This window comes from Sus scrofa, chromosome 7 (genome assembly GCF_000003025.6).
Source record: "Sus scrofa isolate TJ Tabasco breed Duroc chromosome 7, Sscrofa11.1, whole genome shotgun sequence".
NCBI lineage: Eukaryota > Metazoa > Chordata > Mammalia > Artiodactyla > Suidae > Sus > Sus scrofa.
In genome coordinates this window covers 85,715,140-85,727,977 of record NC_010449.5, presented here as the reverse complement: position 1 = coordinate 85,727,977, position 12,838 = coordinate 85,715,140, and the positions used below count along the sequence as shown (strand labels likewise).

At 45.1% G+C, this 12,838-nt stretch overlaps 1 long non-coding RNA gene across 1 annotated transcript; it reads left to right on the top strand.

The window, feature by feature from the left end:
• LOC106504493 lies at nt 8,409–12,634 on the top strand. Its single transcript, XR_001297992.2, has 3 exons — nt 8,409–8,580; nt 9,273–9,305; nt 12,182–12,634. It is a non-coding gene; the product is annotated as an uncharacterized LOC106504493 (long non-coding RNA).

The window sequence follows — 12,838 nt, the reverse complement described above, 5'->3', positions numbered from 1 at the left end:
TTCTCTGTTTCCCTTGATTCTTAGGAGCCTCATATCTTCCAGACTAATGCTTTAGGAGCCACTGAGTTAAATTTGGCGAACACTGCAGGTCTCTTTCTCCTGTCAATCATGGGAGGTGCAGAGCTGTGTCTTGATAGATGCACAGGAATTTGCAAGGTGAGGGAGTTGGGCAACAAAAGAGAATTCTAGTAAAGAGAGCAGCATATGAGAAATTCAGAATTTGGGGATATATAAGGTGGCACACACGAGGCACATATGAGGGTAAAGTGGCTCACGTGAAGATGGCATTCTCCATCCCCATGGATGGCGTGATCCAGTATGACTGGATCTTAGATGGCAAAAGGAAGTGTGAGGAGAGGAAAATCACCCTTAATCAATGTTCTTGGCTAGATTTCAAGCTGGGGGCCTCTGTTCAAGATGAAGCTGGACCACTGGGATCCATAGATTCCTGAGATGCTCTATAGGCTGGTGAAGAGATGCATTAGAAGAGTATTTGCAAGAGGATTAAGGGGCTCTAAGGAGAGAGCTTGCCTAAAAGGAGGAGGGAGTTGGAAATGACAAATGTGATTGGAAAAAGAACTTTGGATATTGATTTCAGGAGGAGGTAGTTCTGAGCACAATGTAGAGTCTGTCACTCTGTTGGTCTCCTGGCTTAGACCTTTGGGGAAGAGTATCTTTGTCCTGTAGATATGTAGCACCTGGGTTGGCTCAGGGGGTGTGGGGGTGTGGCAAACAAAACAAGAAAGTTATGTATCTTAGATCATGATGCTACTCTTGGGGCCAAGCAGCCCTGCTTTGCTGTCTTCCCAATGTTCTCCCTATGTTGCAACTGGCTATTGAACATGGGCTCTGGAGGGAGGCGGACATGGCTGGCAGGTATAGAATTACCTGGCAGAAGTGGATCCAGTGGCCAGCACATCTCTGGAGCCCAGCAGGAAAAAGTTGCTACTGGTAACTCACTAGACTTGTCTCTAATCTCATATGAGTTGCTTCCTGGAGACTCCCAGAATTATCTGGGGAAAGAGTTTCAGAGAACGGATTTTGCATTTGCACGTGGGGACAAAGCAGCAAAAGAGATAGTATTTGAATTAGATATGTTAGGAATTGCTTTTCTGTAGTGCAGTGTAGTAGACATTGTTGATTGTTGCTTTAGCATCCATTTCCCATTTCCTTACTTCTGACAAAATCCTGATTTGGGGAGTTCTTGTTGTGGCTCAGCGGAAACGAATATGACTAGCATCATTGAGGACATAGGTTTGATCCCTGGCCTCTCTCGGTGGGTTAAGTATCCAGTGTTGTCGTGAGCTGTGGTGTAGATCGCAGATGAGGCTCGGATCCCACATTGCTGTGGGTTTGATGTAGGCCGGCAGCTGCAACTCCAATTAGACCCCTTGCCTAGGAACCTCCATATGGAGGAAACTCAATAGGGCATGGGTGTGGCCCTAAAAAGATTGAAAAAAAAGAAAAAAAAATCCTGATTTCGTTTCGATATCCTACCAAACATGCATGGAGCTAATCCCATTCATAGGGACAGGAGAGAGCCTGGTGGGTTTGAAAGTCATTCTATTCCTCTCCCAAATGATTGGCCAGGGTTGGCCATATAACCCAATTTGGTCTAACAAAATATGAAAAGAGGCTAGCTATGGGCCTTTGAAAAATTTATCTGCATTCTTCTAGGACAGTGTCTAGAAGCAATCCACTCTCTTTTCCTTTGGAAATGGTCATGCACCAATAGAAGGGCCAGGCCAGCTGCAACTTTCTTGTTATCTAGCTAGGATGAAAGGGAGATTGGACAGAGAATGGTTGGAAAATGTCTGCAGAGCCTCTTAATTAAGCCAGCTCTAAAGACTAAGAAACTTCCAGGTACATGACTCAATAAATATCTTCATTGTTTATGGCAGTTAGATTTGAGTTTTTGGTTACTTGAATCTGAAAATGTTTCCTGATAAATGTGGTTTGGCAGATGTCTTTAAGTTCCCAGAAGGAGAGATATCCTGGGCCAGATGAACCATTTCTTGAAGTCAAGGATATTTACATTCTAACTGAGAAGATCCTTCCTTATGACTTTTATGTGGGAAGCACTGTATCTACTGCCAGAGCTTGGCATGGATAAGTCCAGTGTTTGGGAAAACCAGCTGTCTCTGGCCATTTTTGGGTCTTCCATTGAGAGATGGGGACTAAGTTCCCCCTCTTTGATTCTGGGTTAATTTTAATGAGATGGTTTTAACCAACAGAATGAGGCATGAGAGATGCTGTTATGACTTCTGAGGTTAGATCAGAAAAGGTTATGCAGCTTCCACTGTTTCTTGGGATACTTGCTCAAAGAGAAGCAGCTGTCACATAAGAGGTTTAGGGACTTGAGGTAGCCTTACTGGAGAAACCATGTACAGGTGGTTTGTCTGAAGGCCCCAGTTGAGCTCTTAGCAGATAGCCTGCATCAATTGCCAGCCACATGAGTGAGCCATCTTGCATGTCCAGCCCAGTGAAACTGGACCAGAGTCAGATGACAGCAGCCCCAGGGCACATCTGGCTGCAACAGCATGAGAGATCCTCAACTGAGAACTACCTGTCTGAGCTTTGCCTGAATTCCACAAAATTGTGAGCAAAATAAAATGGTTGTCTTCAGACATTAAGTTTTGTGATAATTTGATACATAACAATACTTAGTTCATTTTTGTTTGTTTGTTTTGAGTTTGACTCATACTATTAGTTTTATAAGAATTACGTAGAAAGGATTTCTTCTTTTCTCTGCCTCCGAGGTAGAAATAGAGAGCATGTGTTTCAGAATTCCATATTATTCCAGGCTCCTTTGGTTGCAAGACATAATAAAACACGTGAACTAACTTAAGTAAGAAAGGGGAATGTATTGGAAAGACAGAAAGAGATTGAAGAGTCCCATAGGCAGGTAATCAGTCTATTTTTCACATCCTTGTCCCATACAAGGTTTGTCTGTGTGACTCATTGGAATATGGCAGATGTAATGGCATGTCATTCCAAGATTAGGTTATAAAATACTGCAGCTTTTGTTTTAGGCTCTTTCTCTTTCTCTTGAGTCACTCGCTTTGAGGGGAGCCATGCCATCGGTAGCCCTCTAGAGAAGGCTGTGTGAGGAGCAAGGGCTTCTTGCCAGCAGCCATGTGAGTGTGCCATGTTGGAAGAAATCCTCCAGCCCAGTCTAGCCTTCAGAGGACTCCGCTCCAGGCCAACATCTAGACAGTAACCTCATGAGAGACCCTATGCCATAACCACCCAGCTAAGTCTTTCTGAATTCCTGATTCTCAGAAAATGATGTGAGGTACTACATGTTTGTTGCCTTAACTGTTATTTTGTTATGTAGCAATCAATGCAATAGATACAAAAGTCTTGGAATCCTTCCAGTCAGACAAGAAAAAGAATATGGAAATCCCATAAGGAGTTTCATCTGGTGACTTGTATTCAGCTCCAGGTACATTTAAATGGTGGAAAAAGAAATATGTTACTTTTATCAACTTGTCCTAGGTGATTTTCCCCAGCCTGGTCTGTCCCCTCTTCCCTCCATACACACTCCAGCTGGGGAATTTCCTTGTGGGCAAGTGTGTGTTCACGATCCACATGTGCAAGATATTGTTACACATGTTGGTATTTTGTTTGTGTTTCTTTCCCTGGGGGAGTGGGGGCAGAATTCATGGAAAGAAAAGCATTAATTTGTTCTTTTTAAATGTCAAGCAGTAAAATTAGATACTTTATATATTTTAAGGGCAAGGAAAAGCAAGTCAACCCCAAACTTATTGACGATCTTACAGTGCCTTTGTCTTCTAAGGGGGGAGGTGGTGACACAATTCGGAGGGACACTGAATTTACATTTTTCTAGGATAAAAAGAAATTGTGTCTGAAGCTCTGATGGGTATTCTGGGCTTCTAAGGGTAAGAGATAGAGTGATTTGTTTAGCAGAAACAAGGAGTCTATAGCTATGGAAATGTAGGCATGGGGGTGGTACACTAGAGTGTCCTGTATCACATGGAAGTGGGAATTGAGCTTCTGAGGGGATCTTGAGGATAAAGGGTCCAGAAAATATAGAAGAAGGGAGAGCTGAGGGGAGTCTCATGAAGGGATGGGTGCAAGTGGAGAAGTGGTTTGGTCTGGCAAAGAGCTGATACCTTCATGGAAGGTGCTCACCGGGAAATTGCTGGTGGTGGGACAGCCATGAGACTGCTGAAATGAGAGACGCTGAGTGACGCTGACTTGCCATTTTTATTTTTATTTTATTTTTTTTTAATTTTTTATTTTTTTTGTCTTTTTGCTATTTCTTTGGGCTGCTCCCGCGGCATATGGAGGTTCCCAGACTAGGGGTTGAATCGGAGCTGTAGCCACTGGCCTACTCCAGAGCCACAGCAACGCAGGATCCGAGCCGCGTCTGCAACCTACACCACAGCTCACGGCAACGCCGGATGGTTAACCCACTGAGCAAGGGCAGGGACCGAACCCGCAACCTCATGGTTCCTAGTCGGATTCGTTAACCACTGCGCCATGACGGGAACTCCATTTTTAAATTGTTTGAGTTTTAGCCACATCAACCTCCCCAAGCCCCAAACCATCTGCAAACCCCGCTCTCGTACAATGCCTCTCATGCCTATGTTTTGCAGGAGAGCTAGCTGAGTTATAAAAGTCCTGGTTGGTCCAGAGCAGAAAGACCAGTTGAGGAGTGAGATCAAAGTTTAGAAAGAGCTGAAATTTGGAACTAAAAGGACCAAGAAGATGAAAAGCTCTGGGAATGTTGAAGAGGTTATGGGACTTCACTAGGATCTGGGATTGGACTTCAAGCAAATCTTTAAGTCTTAGAGGGTAGAGTGACCTCAGTTGATGGCAAGTTTAGTTGCAATCACAATGTTTCAATAAACATGATCTCCATTTTACAGATGAGGAAAATAAAGCATAGCGACGTTCATGAGTTGGCCCAGGTCACCCAGGCCCCAGGCGGTGGCACAGGGCTAGAGTGCTCTGATTTTCATGTCAGTGAAGTAGAAGGCTTTCTTCTATAAAGGGCCAGATAGTAAATGTTTTAGATTTTGCAGACAAAATCATGTCTTTTGTACCTGCTCAACTCTGCTGGCAATAAATCAGCCTCAGATAACATGTAAATGCATGTATGGCTGTGTTCCAGTCAAACTTTATTTGTGGACACCAAAATTCAAGTTTTACATAATTTTCATGTAGAATGAAATATTACTGTTAACAACTTCTTTCAACCCTTAAAAAAAATGTAAAAATCAGGAGTTCCCATTGTAGCTCAGTGGTTAACGAACCCAGCTAGTATCCATGAGGACTCAGGTTTGATCCCTGGCCTCGCTCAGTGGGTTAAGGATCCAGCGTGGCCGTGAGCTGTGGTGTAGATGGAAGATGTGGCCTGGGTCCATTGTTGCTGTGGCTCTGGTGCAGGCTGGAGGCTACAGATCTGACTGGACTCCCTAGCCTGGGAACATCCATATGCTGTGGGTGCGGCCCTAAAAAGACGGGAAAAAAAAAAAAAAGTAAAAATCATTCCATGGGCCATTACAAAACCAGGCAGTGTGTTGAATTTGGCCCACAGGCTGTACTTCTGAACCCCTACTACGCTGCACCATTCAGTTAACCAGACGTTTGTGAGTGAACAAATGGATCAAGGAGAGAGGAGTGATAAGTATTGACAAGATAAAGAGGGGTCATTATGATTTTTTTTTCCTAGAAGATCTTTGCTGAAATTTACACAAGGCTCTTTTCAGAAGGTCTTGCCATTTGTACTCTTTTTTTTCCCTTTTTTTTCTTTTTGAGGGCCACAGTCGCAGCATTTGAAGGTTCCCAGGCTAGGGGTCTAATCAGAGCTCATAGCTGCTGGCCTACCCCAGAGCCACCGCAATGCCAGATCCAAGCCGCGTCTGCAACCTACACCACAGCTCACGGCAACGCCGGATCCTTAACCCACAGAGCGACGCCAGGGATCAAACTCGAAACCTTATAGTTCCTAGTCGGATTTGTTTCTACTGCGCCACGATGGGAACTGCTCATTTCAACTCCTTTCAACCTGTAGGCCTGAATAAAGCATCTGTGACCTTGGATAAATCACTCTCCTCTTGTCCTCACTTGCTGCCCCTCTCTCTCCCCCTCTCTCTGCCTCTCTCTCTCTCTCTCTCTCTCTGTGTGTGTGTGTGTATTTAATGAGAAGGATGAGAAAGTCTGACTAGTTATCTGCAAGGTCCTTTCCGGTTCTGAAGCTCTCAGACTTCATAAAAACATTTCAGATCTTTAGGGCGGGCTTTTCCTTGCCCACTCTCTTTCCCCCTTGCTGTCTGCTCTCCAGTCCTGTGAACATCATCGCCCCTTTGACCCTGCATCCTCTCTGAGACTCTATTTCAAGGCTGGTGGGATTATTGTATCCAAAAGCATCCCAGAAAAAAACAGTTGGAGTATCCAGGATAATAAAAACAAGTAGGTAGAAGGTGAAGGGGTGTGTAATTGCTATTCTTTGTGTCAACTCTTAAAGCACAGGTTTTAACCATCTCTTGATGGCAGGGATTTTTCTGTTTTTTTGAGAGGCTGATGTAATACTTTCATGGTTTCCTTTTTTTTCCCCCCAGGAAAAAATAAGAGGAATTCGTTTTCACTGGGATTAACGAAATCTTTCTTCTTTTATGCTGGTAACACAAGGTCTTAGCAGTTCTCTGATCTCATGCTGAATAAAAAATGTAGCATTACAATGGGACACAGAGACTGGGGCTTGAACCCAATTTGGATTACTGTGCACAGCAGTGGGCGTTCTGGGACTAGTCGGACGGGGTCGGTGGGGCTCTTTGGAGCTGGTACTGAGGATCAGCCCCTGGGGACTGAGCCCCACATGCCCTGCCTATTGTTCGGCCCTAATCTGAGGCCAGTCACCAGGAGGCTGAGCCCACAATCAGATGCTCTGAGGGGGCGGATTGTGTCACACTGTCAGCCAGGTGGATGTGAGGCACTGCTGCGCAAAGGCAGGACTGGCGTTGAGTCGGGAAATTTACTTGAGACAGTTAGGAGTTTGGTTAAAGCATTTAACCGCTCTTAAGTCTCAGTTTCTCTGTCTCTGAACTTGCGTCAATTATTTATATCCCAAAGTGCCACCCATCTAGAGGTAGAGAAGTGATTGTGGTGACTGCCATGGGAACTACTGCCCGACTGAAACAGAATTGCTGCCAGGGGGCTGGGGTTTCTACTGGGACTCCGAGGGTGGGGGATGTGGGGGTGGGGGGGAAACTGATCACGGAGATGAAAAGAACAGGGAGGTCCAGGTGAGGGATAGGGTGGCCATCATCCCTTTGAAAGCTGGTATTTCTCAGATACTAGGTGTTCCCTGAGTCAAAGTTATTTAAGATTATTTTGGAGGAGTAGTTAAAAAGCCTCCCCATGACAGATCTTAGGGCATCAAACAGAGAGAGTAATTCCCACTGTGTGGGATGCTGTGGGAGGGTCAAATGCAGTGAGTCTGGTAGAGTGAAGATGGGGAAGACGGTGCAGCTCTTTCTTCCTTCCTCCCTTCCTTCCTTCCTTTCTTTTTGTTTTTTTAGAGCTGCACCCAAGGCATGTGGAAGTTTCCAGGTTAGGGGTCAAATTGGAGCTGCAGCTGCTGGCCTACGCCTCAGCCACAGCAACTCGGGATCCAAACCTCATCTGCCACCTATACCACACCTCATGGCAATGTTGGATCCCTGACCCACTGAATGAGGCCAGGAATTGAACCAGTGTCCTCATGAATACGAGTCGGTTTCATTACTGCTGAGCCATGGTGGAAACTTCTGGGACAGCTCTTTTTGTAATGTCCTCTAAGTGGTTCTACTTTCTTCACTTCTAGTTCCACCTTATTTCTTAACATCTGAAAGAAATTTTAGCATATTGATTTGTCCACTTGCTCTGAGACCTTGATTACTCCCTGAAGAATATCAAACTCCTATGATCTGCACCCTGGAACCTCCTGACTTTAGCCCAAACTACACTCCCAGCTCCATTTCTTATCTGCCTTCTATATAATCACCCCATCAATCAAAACTAATTCTACCTGTTGTCCTCATAATACTATCTAATATTTTCTGTTTTACTTTTCTGTCTCTGTTTCCTCATCTATGTATCATAGCTATAATGATGATCAAACCTGATAATCCAGGGAAAGTGCTCAGGAAAGCATCTGACTCATGGTAAATGCCCTGTATGTGTTAACATGATTCCCAATATCTCTGAAACCTTTTTTTTTTTTTAAGAATATTTACCTCTGACTTCTGGCTTTATCAATAGATGCAGGTGTATATTTTTTCTAAACAGATGTGGGTAAGTCATGGCTGTGCACATCTATTTCATTCTGAAATCCTGGGGAAAGAATTTGACAATTCAGTTTATTTCATCAGTTTTTATTTTGTGTCTTCCTCAGTGCTTGGTGTGTCGTGTGAACAGTTACTCTAGAAGGAAGTTAAGTGTGGATGTTGAATGGTCTTATGGTCTTCAGGATATAACGGCTTCTGTTTGCCCTTCAAGACGGAACAAAAGCTTTGCTTCTTCCCCAGCGGCGCTCTCTCCATCTCTCTGCCTTGCTTGTACAGCTCATAGGTAAAGCTACCCAGTTCAGAGCCTACCAGTTTCATGGTATTTTCTCTTTTCCTGCTGCATTTCCAGCTCCCTGGAGGTCAAATGCCTTCTGTATCTTTGACAGTCCTGGCACACCTTTGGTACAGTCCTTTCATTGTACCCATCAGGGCCTTTATACTCAAAAGTGACCATCAGTCGGCCTCCATTTAGGAAATAGGCATATAGGTGAAATTATTGTCATGGATAAATTTTCCATTACTATGGAATTAACAATTTAAACTTGGGGGTCTGTATAAGTTTCCGATGTTCTCTCTTTTTTTTTTTTAATTTTTAGGGCCACATCTGTGGCATATGAAAGTTCCTGGGCCAGGGGTCAAATTGGAGCTGCAGCTGCAAGTCTATACCACAGCCAAAGCAATACCGGATCCTTAACCCAGTGAGGAAGCCAGGGATAGAACCTGCATCTTCACAGTCACTATGTCAGGTTCTTAACCTGCTGAGCCACAACAGGAACTCCAGTTTCTGATATTCTTGTCTGAGATCTAGTTATGGACTCAATGAATGCTTCTAGGTATTCCCTTCCATTCTTTTAGGAGAAATTCATCCTGAGTGTAATGCAAATATAAGAATTTTAAGTTAAATATTTTGTTTGTGTGGTTACTATAAATCAGGCTCTAGAAACCCACATTTATCATTTTTTTAATTTCTTGCAGATATATTGGAACCATATTAAAATGGAAATTAAGGTAAGAAACATCTAGTTCCATTACTCTCAAAAATCAACAGCTTTTAACTCTGTGATTCATTCTAATTCCTTTTAATATGCATATACATGATTTTTGCATAGTTAGAACCCTAATAGCTAAGAATAGAAATTCTCACTAAATAGTAAATCCATTATTTATGAGTACTTAATATTTGCCAAGCAAAAGGGTCTGCATGGATGTCTGAATCCTCACACCAATCCCGGGAGATGGGTATATGATTATCCCCACTTTGTCAATGAGGGCACTAAGTATGAAGGAGGTTGATTCATGCCAAGCCTCATTGTGAGCTGGTGTTTGCACTCTTCTCTTTACTCCATTAAACATGGCTGGCCGGGCTGGGAAGCAGCATGGACATGACTGATGGCCCAAACCCAACCCTCTGGACCACCCAGCCTCCCTGGGACAAATTTCCCAGCTGCTGAGGGTGAGGAGTGGAGCTTGCTCCCCCTACTCAGTGCAGGTCAGGCCAAGGGAAACCTGGACCGTCCTGGGAGGTCAGATCACCCCCTGGAAGGGTTTATGACACTCATCCCAAATGTTTGTAAGACCAATGATCCCGAGAGCTCCAGCTCACAGGCAGCCCGAAGCAAGCACAGCGGCGTAAGCCTGTCTTGCTGTGGTCATGCAAACACAAAAGTCCCTGTGCTGTGTACTGGGTTTCAGGCTCTGTGGCCGACTGTTGGGAAATGAAGGCACGTGGAGGCTGAGGGAGGATCTCAGTGCCGCCCTGAGCTCCAGCAGACGAACAGCATAGCACACATGAACTAGGGGCCAGTGGCTTTGCTTGGTGGCTCTTTATGACGTCAGTGATTGACCCATATTAGACCCTGTGCAAACGTTGTTGGTTGGACGGATGGACGGATGGACAAATGGCATGGCTTATGCCAAGCAGTGTACTCCCTCTTACTTTGATAAAGGTGCAAATAATGCTGTGGCTCTGGTTACAGCTGTGGTACAGGTTCAATCCCTGGCCTGGGGAACTTCCACTTGCTGTGGGCATGGCCAGAAGAAAAAAAAAAAGACAAAAATAAGACATTCCAGATTCTTTCATTTTAGGACAAAAATGGAAATCTGAGTGTGTGCAAATAAGTGTGTGGGAGAGTGTATAAGGATGTATGTGAGAGTATGCATGCATATGTAGGAATGGGTGTGACTTCGTAAGTACATGCTCAGCAAGACAGTGCCAGCCTGATGCTGCTTCAGGGACAAGAAACCGGGTGACCACATCAGAGATGGGCTGCATTCCTCCTACTAAGACCTGGAGGAGAGAGCAGGGCCAGGAAGCTTCAGGGGTCTTTGCGGGCTGGGGAGGGTGCAAAGATGGAACCTTAGATCTGGCCTCTGTGTGAGCACTCCTGGGAGAATCAGAAGGGTGGGAGAAAGAGCTCAAAGAGAGAGCTGGCCTTCCTGCAATGTGGGTGGGATGGTTTCAGAGCATGGGAATTTCCACAAATGCTTAGGCCTTTCTGCCTAGTGCTGGATGGGGATGGGCTTTAGAGCTACTGGCCAGACTGTCCCGTTTTCAGAAAGCATCCTGCCCCGACTCCCCTTCCCAAGGCTCCTTGCCGGAAGATGCGGAACGGAAGGCCCCCAACCCAGAGGAGCGAGGACACAGGCCAAGAGAGTGAAAACGGCACCATTTGTAAAGTGTAAAGACAATCTTTCACCCCTGCACTTCTAAAATCCCAGTATCCATGACAACTTGACTGAGGGTGGAGGATGGTGGTCCCCTCCCCGCTTCATTGTTTAACTTCCAGTTGCTGCAGCAACTGAATATGCGGGGCAGCCAGATTCGCTGGCGCTTTCTTCTTTCTCGGTCTTCTTTTATTTGGGGCCCTCCTCCGTGCCAGCCTGGCTTTGTCTTGCGTTGGAGAAGTCTGTGAGAACCAGGATGGGCAAAGTGTCAGGCTCTTGGTGCTGTTGCAAATCCTTTGAGATGGGAGAGGTCGCTGGAACAAAGAGGCCGGAGAACAAAAAGCTCTGAACAGCTTTGCCCCTGCCTCTCAGGGTCTTTCTCATCTTAAACCTTGGGATTTGAGCGTGTCTGACTTGGACTTTCCCAGGGATGGTTTGGCAGCGAGATGGAGAGAGTGGGTCCAGGAAACTGGTTGGACAGCAGTCTCCGCAGAGGGAAATTTTCAAGCAGACAAGGCCTCTTTAACTTAGGTGCTGGTCTTTCTCTTTTTTCCACTTTTCCCTTTTTTTTTCCTTTCTCTTTTCTCTTTCTGTCCTTCCCACCTCCTTCCTTCCCTCCTTCTTTTCTTTTTTTCTGCTGCTTTCTCTTTCCTTCCTTCCTTCCTTCTTTCCTCCTCTTCCTTTTTTTTTTTTTTTTTTTGGTCTTTTTAGGGCCACACCCACGGAATATGGAAGTTCCCAGGCTAGGGGTTGTATCAGAGATGCTGCTGCCGGCCTATGCCACAGCCACAGCAACATGGGACCCAAGCTGTGTCTGCAACTTACAGCACAGCTCATGGCAACGCTGGATCCTTAACCCACTGAGCGAGGCCAGGGATCGAACCCTCATCCTCATGAATGCTAGTTGAGTTCATTAATCTCTGAGCCATGAAGGGAACTCCTCCCCCTCTTTCTTTAATATGTTTCTGGTTAATACATTCCCACTTGAAGAAATTCTAAACAATTCGCTAGGGCTTCAAAATCTTGGGGCAGTCGGTTCCTTTCCATAAGGAAATCATTGGCTATTTGCACAAAGATATCTCTGTGGTCCATGGCAGCGTTGCTACCTTTGTGAAAGGATGGAGAAAGTCTGCATGGCCAGACATAAGATTGGTCATATGCGTTATGATTTACTTATACTGATCAGCAAACTGATCATTTTTCATTCATTGTTTTCACAGCTGTTTTTCAGCCCTGTGCTGACTGCTGGAGATCCATGGCCCCCAAAACAGGTGTGGCCCCTGCCCTCAGGAAGCAAGGTAGTCAGGTGTATGTTGATGTTGAAAAGGTGTGGTCAGATGATGCAACAATAAATGTGAATCAGAAAGCATGACCAGTGCCATGATGGAAAATGATGGCAGAGGAAGAGACGGGTATCTATGGCTCCTCACCTCATCCAGGCATGGGGGAAGATTTCTCTAAAGGTCAATGATCCTTGAACTGTAGCCTGAAGGATGATCCAGAAAAACATGGCAAATGGATGGAGTGAGAACAGTGCAGGCTGGGCGGAGGGCTTTTCATTCATTTTCATAAGAGGAGACTTGTAGGTTATTAACTTGAAAAATTATTGTAAAACCTTTTCCTAGCTTAAAGGAACAAAGCAATACAATACTTGTTGACACAAAGTGTCCTTTGCTTAAGGTAGAAGAGTAGAGGCCATGTTAATTTGAAGATGAAACTCTCATTACCCGAGGTCATACCTTCTCTGTCTGCAGGTCCATGGCTGTGAAATCTTTGCTTCCTGGTGCAGATTCAATCAATGGCTGAGAGAGCAGTTCAGCCCCAGAGCAGCAGTACTGGGCCTGTTTGGAGAGCTGTCTTCCTAGTCCATCAGTAAT